General features: G+C 38.1%; 1 long non-coding RNA gene across 1 annotated transcript in view; it reads right to left on the bottom strand.

Moving 5' to 3' along the window:
• LOC137159628 (uncharacterized) overlaps positions 1 to 10154 on the bottom strand; it is a 40371-nt gene extending 30217 nt beyond the window's left edge. Inside the window, exon 1 of the long non-coding RNA XR_010921671.1 lies at positions 10096 to 10154. This is a non-coding gene — a long non-coding RNA (uncharacterized lncRNA). The remainder of the gene's footprint in view (positions 1 to 10095) is intronic.
• Between the last annotated feature and the right edge of the window lie 2733 nt (positions 10155 to 12887).

Genomic DNA, 12887 nt, shown 5'->3' with positions numbered 1-12887 from the left:
TAAAATTGAAACTACCAGGAACCTTCATATTATGCGATAGTTAAGCTCTCCCTTATGCTTGTTTGTCAATCACTTGTTGCATCTTGTCTCATGTTAGACTGTAAATATTGTATGCACATTTTCTGTCTTATAGGTATAGCCTTCCACAATGGGAACCCAGTCCTGGCACAATTTAATAATCTCTTTACAGAGATTGAAAGAGCCAGGGAGAATGAAAAACTCTCTTACTGCTAGAGATGGTGTACCCCAGGTGTACTGTGATAGCAGAATAGCCCATGCAACTGATACATACAATATTCATACAATACATACAATATATGTAAGAGACGTATTTGCAGAGCTGTCCATCTGACACATTTTACCAGCAGCAAATTTACATAGGGGAAAAAAAGAAAAAAAAAGAAAAGAAAATCTCTAGAGTGAATTTTAAGGGGAAGTGTTCTTTAGGGAAAATAAAATACTCATCCATAATAATAAAGAGGGATATGGAGAAGGATAGAAGGAAGAAAAAAGGCGTATGTAAAAAGAGGTTGCCCTTCTAACAGTCAGACAGTTGAGATGAATACTTGAATTCACTCAAGTATGTCACAATATTATATAAGTGCTGTAATTTGTATTGACAGCATCTGTTACTTGTCGTGGCCCAGAGGGTGTCAAATTAGGTATAAATTTGAAAATGCAAATTTTATAGCTTTCTTTCAAAGTTAAATTTTCACATTATACCTGAAACCAGGAATAAATTCCACAGGTTTACTCTTCCCCCTCCACCTACGCAACACACATTAAAACACACAGTTTTAGATAGAACCATGCCTCTGTACTTTCTAGTTTTTAAAAAAAATGGATACACAGCTGAGAGGCGGTTGAATTATAGATGGTGCTGCTAGTATCATTAATGCACAGGGGCCCAGTTCAGTTCCTTAATCACAAGGCCATCTATCCTCACATTTTACCATCTCTTCATGCATACATTAATTTCTCCCAGGCAAAAACAATCTTTCCTGTCTGAATCCAGAAGGTCAGGCAAAGAAGTTTCCACACTGATAGTTGCAATCTAAACTTTGGAGACAGAGGACTAAATTCAAAAAGAAATTTAGACATAGTAACTTTTAGACACCTAGAAAACCACTGGGATTTTAAAAAGCCTGTGTTCAGCACCTAGGCTCCCTCATCCTCTCCTGTTGAAGCTGTTCCACTGTGGATAAATAATGAAAATCATTGGGCCAGAGAGAGAGAGCAAACATGAGAATGACTCTGTAGCCTGGGGATTAGAACCAGAATCTAATCCCTCTGCTCCAATGACATTTTCAAATTATTTATTCCATAGTGCAGTAGCTAGGGCACTCACCTGAGAGATGGCACAGCCCTTCTCCCTTCAAATCCCTTCTCCCACTCAAATATTCGGATGTAAGGCTTCCTCAATCTCTCCTATCAGGCAGAGGGGGAAAATTGAACCCAGGCTCAATGTTATAAATTAACTTTGAGCTCAATGGTTATAAATTGGGTGGTGGTAGCACCACACCCTCCTCCAGTTACCTCAGTCCACACAGGATAGGCAGCTAATTCATTCTCACAAGAGATGATTTACCTGACCCCAGGGAAGGGGTTCCCAGCTGCAGATCACTAGCAGACAGACACTCCTTGCAGCCTGGAATTAGATGCCTATCTCCAACAGGGGCTTAGGACACACCCCTGTCATCAGCATTTCCCATTGGCTAGTTTAGGCAGCTTCTCCCTCTGAATCCTGGCTTTTTTGGATCATATTCTTTGGGCCTTCTCCCCTACATTGTATAGGAGATGAGGCTCCCAACTGAGGCTTTGTGCCTCATGTTGTTCCTGTGACAGAACAGTCATTTGAACCAACATCTTCCAAGTCCTAGGATAGTTCTCTAATCACTAGACCATCCTTCCTAATGAATAAATTAACCACACGACAATAATTAAATACTGCTTCCCTCGGATATTCACATCCCTTGTAGAAAGAAGAAGAAAAATGGGAATAGTCAGAATCCCACAAAGAATGAACAAGTAAAACAGGTGTAACTTCTGAGTATTAGTTGTCTTAGGAGATCTGTTTTTTTGTGTTGGAGCGCTATAGGGCTGACCAGATAAGCATAATTTTTTTCAGTAAATTATCACGTTAATGTTGCAGGCCTTCACCTGCCTGCTAACACATAAGCCAGGATTTCCCTCACCCCATATCCCTTTCTTAGATACCCAAATATACCTAGAATACTCACTGTTGTAATGTCTTCTTTCTATGTGGCATGCAGATCATGCTCAGGACCAGAGAAGGTCAGTGGATGACTGAAAACATTCTTTTGTCTTCAAGCACAAGAGTGGCCTATTTTTAGAGGCTAATAGATGGTGCTCTCTCCCTGCATAGTGAAGCCTAGGAACAACTTCTCTCCTCTTTCTTCTAGACTACAGCCAGCTGACTCCTTTCTATTTGCTGCCTACATATATCTTCTTGGATGTGGAAGGATTAGTTTCAATATCCAAGATGAATGCAGATAGCTAGCTGAAGGGAAAACCATCTGTGAAGCTAGGTGATTCTGGTCAGCTGGGCTCCCCTTTTCAGGAAGCACAATGGAATTTTTCTCTCTCCTACCCTGCAAAGAGCAACTGAGAAGATGGTTTCCAGAAGCCATAGGAGACCTAAGTTCCTTACCTCCTTCCCCCCCACCCAATGTGCAGGTTTGGGCTGGACACACTTGCCTGAACAATTCTAGTCACATGTAGGCTATTTAGGGTATTATTGATTGGCCAGGCATGGCAGCCAGTCTCCTGGTCCTGTAACTCCTCTTCCAGCCCATCCTCCAAGCTGTCTGTATCTTTAAGTACACAGGCAGAGCTGTCAATTTAGGTTTCCCCACCTTTGTCTCTGTCTGTGGGAGCTGCAGCTCTCAAATCTCAAAATGGCAAATGGGCTATAAAAATATCCTATATATCAGATGCCTGAAGTTTACTTATTTTTCCAGTCTACTTCTGCCTATAATATTACTGAAATGGTATTTGTTACTCTCCTGATAATGCATACACCATACATTAAATTCAACTCAAAGACATAAAATCTATGACTGATTACTTTAAAATATGTTTTGATAGTAATAATTAATTTAGAAAACCCCATAACTATAATTAAACTTGCCAAAATATATCTATTACTTTATAACAACATGGGTGGAACACTGTAGAATTAAAATAAATATATATTTAAGTACCTAAATAAAAGTGGCCCAAAATCCAAAGGTGCTAAGAACTAGCAGCTCCCATTAATTTCAGATGAATTTCTGACTGTTCAGCAACTCTAAAAATCAAATAACTTTTTTTAGGTGCTCAGTTATGTAGTTTAGGAACTTAACTTTAGATATCTGGGTTTGAAAGTCAGGAACTTAGAAGACTAAGTGAAAACACCCAAGTAGGAAATCTAGAAATCTTTAATTTTTTTCCAACAGCAATCTTAATCTGCCCCCCTTAGCCCCCTCTGCTCTCTGCTTACCAATAGCAGAACCCCATATGCAAGAAACTAAAGTCTTCCCTATAGTGGCTATACATTAAAAATTAATGGTCTGTGGGTCCTATGTACAATTACTATTGAAACATAATATCAGTTTTTTTTTTCCCTGCATGAGCCAATAGAAAACAAATCGCTATAATCCCTGTGAAGCTATGAGTTTTGTCACATCTGTTCTATGTGCAAGATTTTGATCAGTACACCCGATGTCAACGTACTTATGAATTCCTTGTGCCTGTTTGCCATGTGATTCTTGGATACTTAAATCCCGTTTAAGCTGAAATGCATGGGAAGGAATACAGACCCACAAAAGTGCAGCAAACCATATTCATGTCTGTATCCTTTCCTATTTCCAAAATCAGGTAATGTGCAGAGAACTCTGCAGGATTTACGATTATGCTTTGCCTCATACATTTAAAGTTATTTTCCAAAGGATTGAAAATATCTGATTCCCATCGATTGTCAACATGCTGTGGCATGTTGTAAATTCAGTTTGGAAAAGCTCTAACCTGTGGCATTACTTTGACACTGCAACATGAAACTCGCATCATTTATTTTTCATTGCATTGTCATTAAGCCTTGCAATATGAAATACAAAGAGTAAAAGCAACACAAACGGCAAATTCTCGGGATATCTCATGATGTGGTGTAGGTTAATGGGAGCTTGAATCTGAAACCATATTAGTAAACAGCATTACATCCTTAGTCACCAGCTTATATCCTTTTGCCCATGGTCATCAAATCTCCCTGCCCTGGCTACCGGCAGCAACAAGCCCATACAGCCAAATGGCATCATCACATTATGTATTGTGTTGATCTACACAACACCACCTAGAAACTTCATAATGGTTTTCAGTGGGTATAATTTTAGCATCCTCCTGAAAATTGTGTTCTGTCCTTTTTTAATCACATAGCATTCTCTTTTAATGAATTTCATCCTTCCTGTAGCTGTTCCTAAAACTGGCTTTTTCTTTGATAATAAAATGTTAACCTGTGTATTTCCCATTTTATTGACAAATTCGTGTTTTCCACCTATGAATGTTAAGTAATTCAATATACCCCAAGTTTGAGGCTTCCTCCGCCTTTTCATTGCATTCAGGATTAGTCATATCCTAAGATAAAAATGTAAGTGACAGATAGTGAGCATGGAGGTAAAAAGAATATCTTGATTCTAAACAAAATAAGGAAGCTGTCATAAAATATCAAATAGAATAGATAGCAAACTAAATTCTCTCTATGAAAGCAATTATTTCTAAATCTCAGATCTAATCATCCATGATTCGGAAGGTCAAAGAAAGTGATTATTTATTTTATTTTTTCAGTTGGCTCAATCAATTTGAAGCAGAAATCTACATTATGGTGTAAATTTAAAGCAGAAATCTATGTTATGGTGGAGATAGTGGCAGAGACAAATATCCCTTTGTGCTGAAAGAATCAACACATCTATTTTAGTCCTTATTGGATTTGAACATATGACAACAGTAGTACAGTTCCAGTCTTTTTAATCTCTTCTCATGTGGAGGGTGTTCCGTACCCCTAATCATTTTGTAACCATTCTCTGTACATTTTCCAATTCTAATGTATCTTTTCCGAGATGGGGTGACCAGAACTGCTCACAGTATTCAAGGTGTGGGCATATCGTGGATTTATAGAGTAGCATTATGATATTTTCTATGTTATCTATTCCTGTTTTAATAATTCCTAACATTCTGTTAGCTTTTTTGACTGCTATTATGCAATGAGCAGATGTTTTCATAGAACTATCCACAATGACTCTGAGATCTCTTTCTTGAGTAGTAACAGCTAATTTAGACCCCCATTATTTTGTATGTATAGTTGGAATTATGTTTTCCAAAGTGCATTACTTTGCATTTATCAACATAGTATTTCATCTGCCATTTTGTTGCCCAGTCACCTGTTTAGTCCTTTGTAACTCATTGTAGTCTGCTTTGGATTTAACTATCTTGAGTAATTTTGTATCATCTGCAAATTTTGCCACCTCACTTTTACCCCTTTTTACAGACCATTTATGAATATGTTGAACAGCACTGATTTCGGTACAGATACCTGGTTCCTATCTTGGAGTTGGGAACTCTACCTTCCAAAGTCTGCGGTTCTGAACCATGCTGACTGCCTCAGAGCCACAGACCCCAGGGCTTTCAGGATCTGGGGTTCAGTGGAAGCCAGCCACCAAACTGCCTCAAAGCAGAGCTTCATTCTTTTTTATGGAGAAATCTGAATTTTGTGGTTTTCATTTAAAAAATTGGAGCTAAACCAAATTTTGAAACATTGAAATTGTCTGTAAAACAGAATTACTATGATTAAAACTGGGAAGAAAATAAGACTAAAAACTAAAGTGGGTAGGTTCTGCATATACCCTCCCGAAGTTCAGTCATTTGGGTATTTTATTTTTAAATATAACTATCATGGATGCAGTTATAGAAATATATATTAAACCTCATGCTTTAGGATTTAAGACAATCTTTAACTCCTAAAGATTAGGAAATTGCTTGCATCTACATCTAAAGCATCTGGTGCTGGCCACTGTTGGAGAGAGGATAATGGGCTAGGTGAACGTTGGGTCAGATCCCTAATGGCAACTCATATTTTCCTAACATAATAATCAGATCCATAGTCCATCTAGCATCAAGTCTCCAGGAGTGGGAAGCGCCAGATCCTGGTGGATCTACTTTGCAGGAGAGACATGAGATAATATGCCTCCTATTAAAATCTCAAACCAATCTCTATTAGGGATTAGGTTAACATCTCAAGTATGAGGATTTACATTCCTTCCAATTTGTTTTTAGCATTAACAATTATAACTTTAGATATTCTTGTTATCCATAAAAATGTCCAATCTTTGAATCTTACTAAATTTTTAGCCTCAATAGTCATCCTGTGTCAATGAGTTACATGCTCTGATCATGTTATATGAAATAGAATTTTCCTTTATCAGTTTTGAATTTGCCACCTTTTAATTTCACTCAGTGTTACCTTGCTTTTGTTTTATTGAATAGGGAGAACAGAAGCTCCCAGACTATCTTCACAATATTATTTATCATTTTATCTTGCCCCTTCTTATTCAGCTGCTTTCTAAGATAAACACCACCAATCTTTTCAATCTCTCTTCCTACAAGAATTTTTCTGTGTGCCTCATCATTCTTGTCACCTTTCTCTTTGTAAGATGGGATGACCAGTACTGTACACAGGGGGAAGGGGTTGCAATGGACTGTGAAGGAAGTAAGACTAGAGCACATTTTTATCTTTGATTAAAATACCCTGTCTCCATCTCCTGATACTTTCACTCTGGGCAAATAAAATTTCAGTGTCTCTAACGAATGTAATGGTCTCAAGGGATAGGGGCATGTTGGAGATGAGGCAGTTCTCATGTAAATCTGTTCCCAGATCATTGATGTTTTTAAATATTTGGACTAGAGAACATGAATTAGCCTGATGTCTGATAGGGAGCTAGTGGAGGGAAAAAGTAGTAGCATTGTTTGTATCGTGGCAGTACCTTAGGGCTTCATATAACTCAGAGCCCCATTGTCAATACAAATATATGTGTTTTCAGTTTTATTGTACTGAAAAGCTGGTATGATGAGTTCCTTGTGGCAAGTCCAAATAAAAAGGCAGTGTGATAGGGCAAGCTGCCTTTGAGGTAGGTAAGGCCAATGGGTCAGCTCACACCTATCCCACAGATGTGGCCTTTTAAGAGATCTGATGTACACAACGATCAGGGAAATAGGAAATATGAGTTGAAAGGAAGAGGTTTATCAACATAGAATGTCATCTGGCATTTTGTTTCCCACTCATTCAGTTTTGTGAGATCCCTTTTTAACTCTTTGCAGTTGGCTTTGGACTTAACTATCTTCAGTAGTTTTGTGTCATCTGCACATTTTGCCACTCACTATCTACCCCTTTTTCCAGATCAGTTATGAATATGTTGTAACAATACTGGTCCCATTACAGACTCCTGGGGGACACCCCTATTTACCTCTCTCTGTTCTGAAAATGGACCATTTATCCTACCCTTTATTTCCTATCTTTTAACCAGTTACTGATCCAGGAGAGGACCTTCCCTCTTATCCCATGACTTTGCATAGTTTCCCTTTAGAAAAACCAAAATAATTTAATCATAGAGAAGTAGCAATGGAATCCACAGTCTGGTAAGAGACACTAATGAACAAGGAAAGGTTACAGCTGCCCAGAGAAGCAGCAAGGGGTTGGAAGGTGAAGTTTTTAACTGGCTAATGTAGGGTCCATGGACTGGAACCCTGAAGAGAATGCAGACCTCGGTCCCCTACCTCTTCCCCAGCAGAGAAGACAGTATGAACCTCAGGACTGGAAGAAGCAAGGACTGGTTATCTCAGAAGGGGACTGAGGACCTGAGGTAGCCCAGAACACGGATTCCAGGAGATACCAACACCATAGTGGTAAGCTGTCCCATTAGTTTTTCTATCTAGGTAAAAGGATGAACTATAAATATAAGATCATTATAAAGTTAAATATATTAATTAGAAAATTGCTTTGGAAACCCCAATGAGCTTTTATCAAATTAATAAATGCAAAAATGAAAATATTTCACGTTTATCCCAGTGAGTATTTTCTCTCAGGACTGTATAGAGCTCAAGTAAAATATTTTTATAGACAAACTTAATAAGATTTAATTTGTTTGGCTTATGCTACCATACGACTAGAATTCCAAGGTGCCTGATACAGAGGAGTGGAGGAATGCATTAGGAAATCAATTCCAGTAGTAGTATGTGTTACCCATCCCATGCCCAGGGTAGCCACCTGAAAATGCCAAGGTCAGGGCAGGCTGCAAACAGAAAGCAGATTCTCCCAGCACTGGTGGGTGGCACTGAAGCTAGACTTCCCAACCAGCCACAAACTGCACTTCTGAATCCCCACAGAAACCAGTATACGAATACACAGAGCCCCCTTTACTGCATTTCAGCTTCTGGCTCCCAATTAGCCACTGGGTCCAGTAAAGAGACCAGTTATTTAAACTGTATGTTCTTTACTAAAAAGGTTCCCTCTGACCCCAAGGGGTCAGCCACAGTACCAGTTCAATATAAGTTTGGACCTTACCTAAAATACCATGCTGCCAGCCAATCCTTTAGTAACTCAAACAAAAGGTTTATTGTAGAAAGAAAGAAAGAAACCATAAGAAAATTAAAGGATTAGAGCAATCAAATACCTACAAATGATTAAAAGTCCATATACATCAGGTTTCTAAAAGAATTGTAGAGTTGCAGGCTTATACAGTTCCTCCGATATACATCCAATAACTGGATGGGTCTTAGTCCTTTGTTCACAGCTTCAGTTGCAGATGACTTGATTCAGAGGTAGATAGGTGTTTGAAGCTGTGTCCTGACTGGTGACTGAAGACAAAATGGATTCCTAAGGCCTCAGCCTTATATACCCTCTGGCCCTGGCCCTGTGGTTTGTAGGGTTTTATAGGAACTAAAATGGAGTTCAGAGTCACATGGGCAAGTCCTGGTGCCTCATCAGGTGTATCTCCAGCTTCTCCCCCTGGACTCCTTGCACCTGGGGATATCTTAATGGGCCATTAAGTAGGCTATTGTTCTGCAGCCCTCCTGTCTGAGTCATTACTCAGACAGCACCATTTGAAATATAGATATATAAAATATATCTATAACTTCCATTTCACACATCATACATCAACATAAGTATTATTATCTTACTTAGTATACTATAACCTTCCTAACAGTACATGACATGGCATATCTCACATGAATTAATATGATTTTGACATATTGATGTCAAACAATATAACAAATGTTCTCCCCCGCATTTACCCAGCATGACAGTATGGTCTTCTTCTGTACCTTTTAAAAAATAGATTGAAGTAAAAAATAAAGATTGTTATGGGTTTTAGATAAATGGCTTTTAATATAAAAACTGAAGTTATGCATTTCAAAGTCTTGACTTCTTTTTAAAACTTTGAATTAAGTGTTCTGTTTTGGGCATGGTTTGTTTCAGAGTTTTGAATGTAATCAGTTAAGTTGCTGGTACTTTAAAGGCCTGTCTCCATTCTGACATAGGGCCAAAATGTTATTCCTGTGAGGGGTTCAATTAAAATCACTAGGGCTACTTTCTTGAGAAAGGTGATTCAATATTGGCCTATCATGTATAGTGCAATGAAATAAACAAGTTCTATGTAACTGTTACATATGTATCAGACGTACTTATGGCTTATTGACTCTGTGACAGAAGAGTTAGTTATGATGTCAGAAAGGACTGAATATGATGAAAACAGCAAGTACGGAAAAATAAAAGAAAGAAGCCAACATAACAGTAAACTAAATAGCTATCTTGGAAAAATGAAGCTTCATCAATGGCCTGTTTTTTGTTTGTTTTTTAAGTAAACATAAACCTACAACAGCTCCCCAGACTATATATTGTAATAAGTGATTTTGTGCTTTACCTAAAATGTTGTGGTCTGTTCTCAACAAACCCTGGATCACTGATCGACAGTAGATATTGCCTTTTTTTTCAAGTAATCATTTCTTAGCTCAACAAATCTGATCTGAGATAAAATGTAGATGTCTTACCACAACAAAGGCATATTCTTGCTTGGCTGTCATAAGACCAGTTGGCTTCCTTGTTTGACAAAATGAAGTGTCATGTCTTAGTAGAGTTGCTACTTTTGGCTCTAATATCAGAAAGGAAATGCCAGTGGCTGGTGTTTGGAGTTGAATTAATTAAAATGATCACAACTGGCAAAGCACAGGTGTCTACTGGTAACTAAATCTGATTAACCTATTCATCCAATTTAATATTTTATCATTGTCCCAGAAATCCTATCAAAAGTGGGCCCCCATTCATGGTACTGTAAAAACATCTAGGATCCTGTTCACTGTTGCCATGCATCCACTTTGTGCTAGCTAGGTTAGAGCAAAGGGATGTGAGCACCTGCCCTGCTCCATAAGGTGTGGGATGGAGGAACGAGCAGTGGGAGGCATGATCATTGTGCTCTCATGTCCTGGAGATCCTGCATCCTTGAAATAGCCATTACAACACGAGCAGAATTTAAAGTAACTCTCAGGGCTGCACTAGCCTGCATTGATGACTGTACCCAACCTCATGCAGACCCTGAAAGATGGAGCTGAAATATGCCTTTCTTCTGTGTGTGTGGGCAGAGATGAAAGTGGAATAAGAGATGTTCCTCAAGAGTTAACATTATTCAATCACTGTAGGTATTTTTAAGGTGCCTATCCTTGCTCCACTGAAGATTCAGTGGCTTTCATTACATACTCCACATAAGTGTTGAAACAGCAATTGCACTGATAACAACTCCATTTTACATGGCTAGCTATTAAATGTCATGCGGGACAAGGAGTTTATAAACAGCCTGTTTTTGCAGAAGAGTTTATCTTGTGATGTAAAATCCTATAAATGATTTGTTTAATATATTTTAGGATAAAAATACAAAATTCACATTATTAATACTGAAATATGTTGTATATTCCATGCATTTTCTGGTCTACAATGACTTGATAATTGCTTAGGGGTAGTGAAAATGATGACTTTTTGTTTCCCTAGCAACTCAGTTGTTGTAAAGTAAAGAGTATGCGGGGAGGGTGAATAGAAGCCTGCTGTTTTGTTACTTAACATCACTTTCTCTTCTGGGGTTATACAGCATTCAAAGGGGAAAGAAAAACAAGTGTGGGAAGTGTGTGGGTAGCAGGGTGAGAAAAGGAAAGTCAAATACCTGCTCCTAGCCATGATTCTAGATCAGATTTTCAGAGCACCTGCCTGTGCTTCATTGAGAAGAGAAACACTGGAAGAAGCTCCCCAGCTGAAATCATCAGGTGCAGCTGAGCCTAGTTAAGGTCAGAACTAGGGAGAAAAGAGCTGGTTGGATTTTAGAGCCCCAGGGAAGCTTATTCAGACTGAGAGCTAAAATGGGGGTAAATGTGAAAAGTAAAACTGACCTGTTCATATTGTTTATTTTGTTGTGCTGTTTAAGGGCTATGTAGCTGTATAAAGCAACCATGGGCCAAAGGCTCTGATAGTTTGTTTTATTTTAATGGCTAAGAGAACTTACAACTAGATCTGAAGCTCAGAGATAGTTTTCTTTATTCAACATAGTTCCTGCTGAGCTTGTCAAGCTAGGTGGGGCCTATCCTTGTCACTCTTGTTCTTACATGTTTATGTGTGTTCAAGAAGAAAAGCTTGTAATATCTTTTACATCTCTGAAATGTTTTCATTAGTATATGTAATTTGTAAGTGTCTTGTCCATCCCTCCTTCTTCATACATATATATAAAATTAAAAAGAGTAATGTGGCTATTTAGTAGGTGCCGTGGAAAGAAGAAAAGATCTAATGGGATAATGCTGCCACCTTGCATGCTTACATTACTTATAATATGACTGCATATGCTTGCTGGATAAAGATCCTGAAAGCCTTGCTCAAATGGTGATTTTTTTTTTAATATAAAAGAGTGACTTGAAATATGTCTATATACCAAAAGTCTGAATATAGCCAGAAAAGAAAAATCTAAACTCACAAATATTGAAAAAAGAATTAAGGAAGCATATCTTGAGAATTATGCACATTATATCATATCCACAGACTATTTGAAGATCTTAAGGCACTTTTCAAATAGTACTTGAGCCTCTGGGGGTAGTTCCTACAACACACATTTTAAGGAGTGGGTAAATTAAGGTACAGATGTTTGCATGAGAATAATCACACAACTGGTCAGTGGCTGAGCAAAGAATTAGAGCCAAGAAACCCAGACTCTCAGTTCCCTGTTATTGTCATTAAGCTTCTGCCACAACTCTGAAAACTTTAAACATTTTAATCGGTGCATAAGATGACAAGTGTTCAGTAAGATCTTTGTCATTGTCCTGTATGATCTCAAAGAACTTATAGATGTAGTGACACTTAACACTACTGCATCCATGAGATGCTATAAACTAAATCTAGAACTAAATGAATTATCACTTGGAGATTTATCTTCCATTTCTTGAGATGTAGTTGGAGAATACAGAAACTTCCATACTGTACATTGGCTGGTACCAGAAACTTCAGAGAAAAGTGCAAGAACCCCATGGTACAAAGATGTGGGCAATTTGTCCCACACATTCTTGTTCTTGTCTTTAATAGAGATTGGCTAAAGTCCTGAAGCATGAGGTTTAATATCCCTTCCAAAATTATTGTCATTAATTATCTATCTAAATGTCCAATCCCTTTTTGAATCTTGCTAAATTCTTGGCCTCAGTCACTTCCTGTGGCAAAGAGCTCCACGGTGAAATTGCATGTTATGTAAAGGTATTTATTTTTACTGGTTTTGTATTTTCCTTCTTTAATTTCACTGAATGCCTCCTGCTTTTGTGTT

Source organism: Emydura macquarii, unplaced genomic scaffold (genome assembly GCF_026122565.2).
Source record: "Emydura macquarii macquarii isolate MOO-44397 ecotype Brisbane River unplaced genomic scaffold, CSIRO-AGI_Emac_v2 contig_1876, whole genome shotgun sequence".
Lineage (NCBI taxonomy): Eukaryota > Metazoa > Chordata > Testudines > Chelidae > Emydura > Emydura macquarii.
The sequence above is the reverse complement of the archived record's forward strand: the minus strand, read 5'-3'. Positions and strand labels throughout refer to the sequence as shown.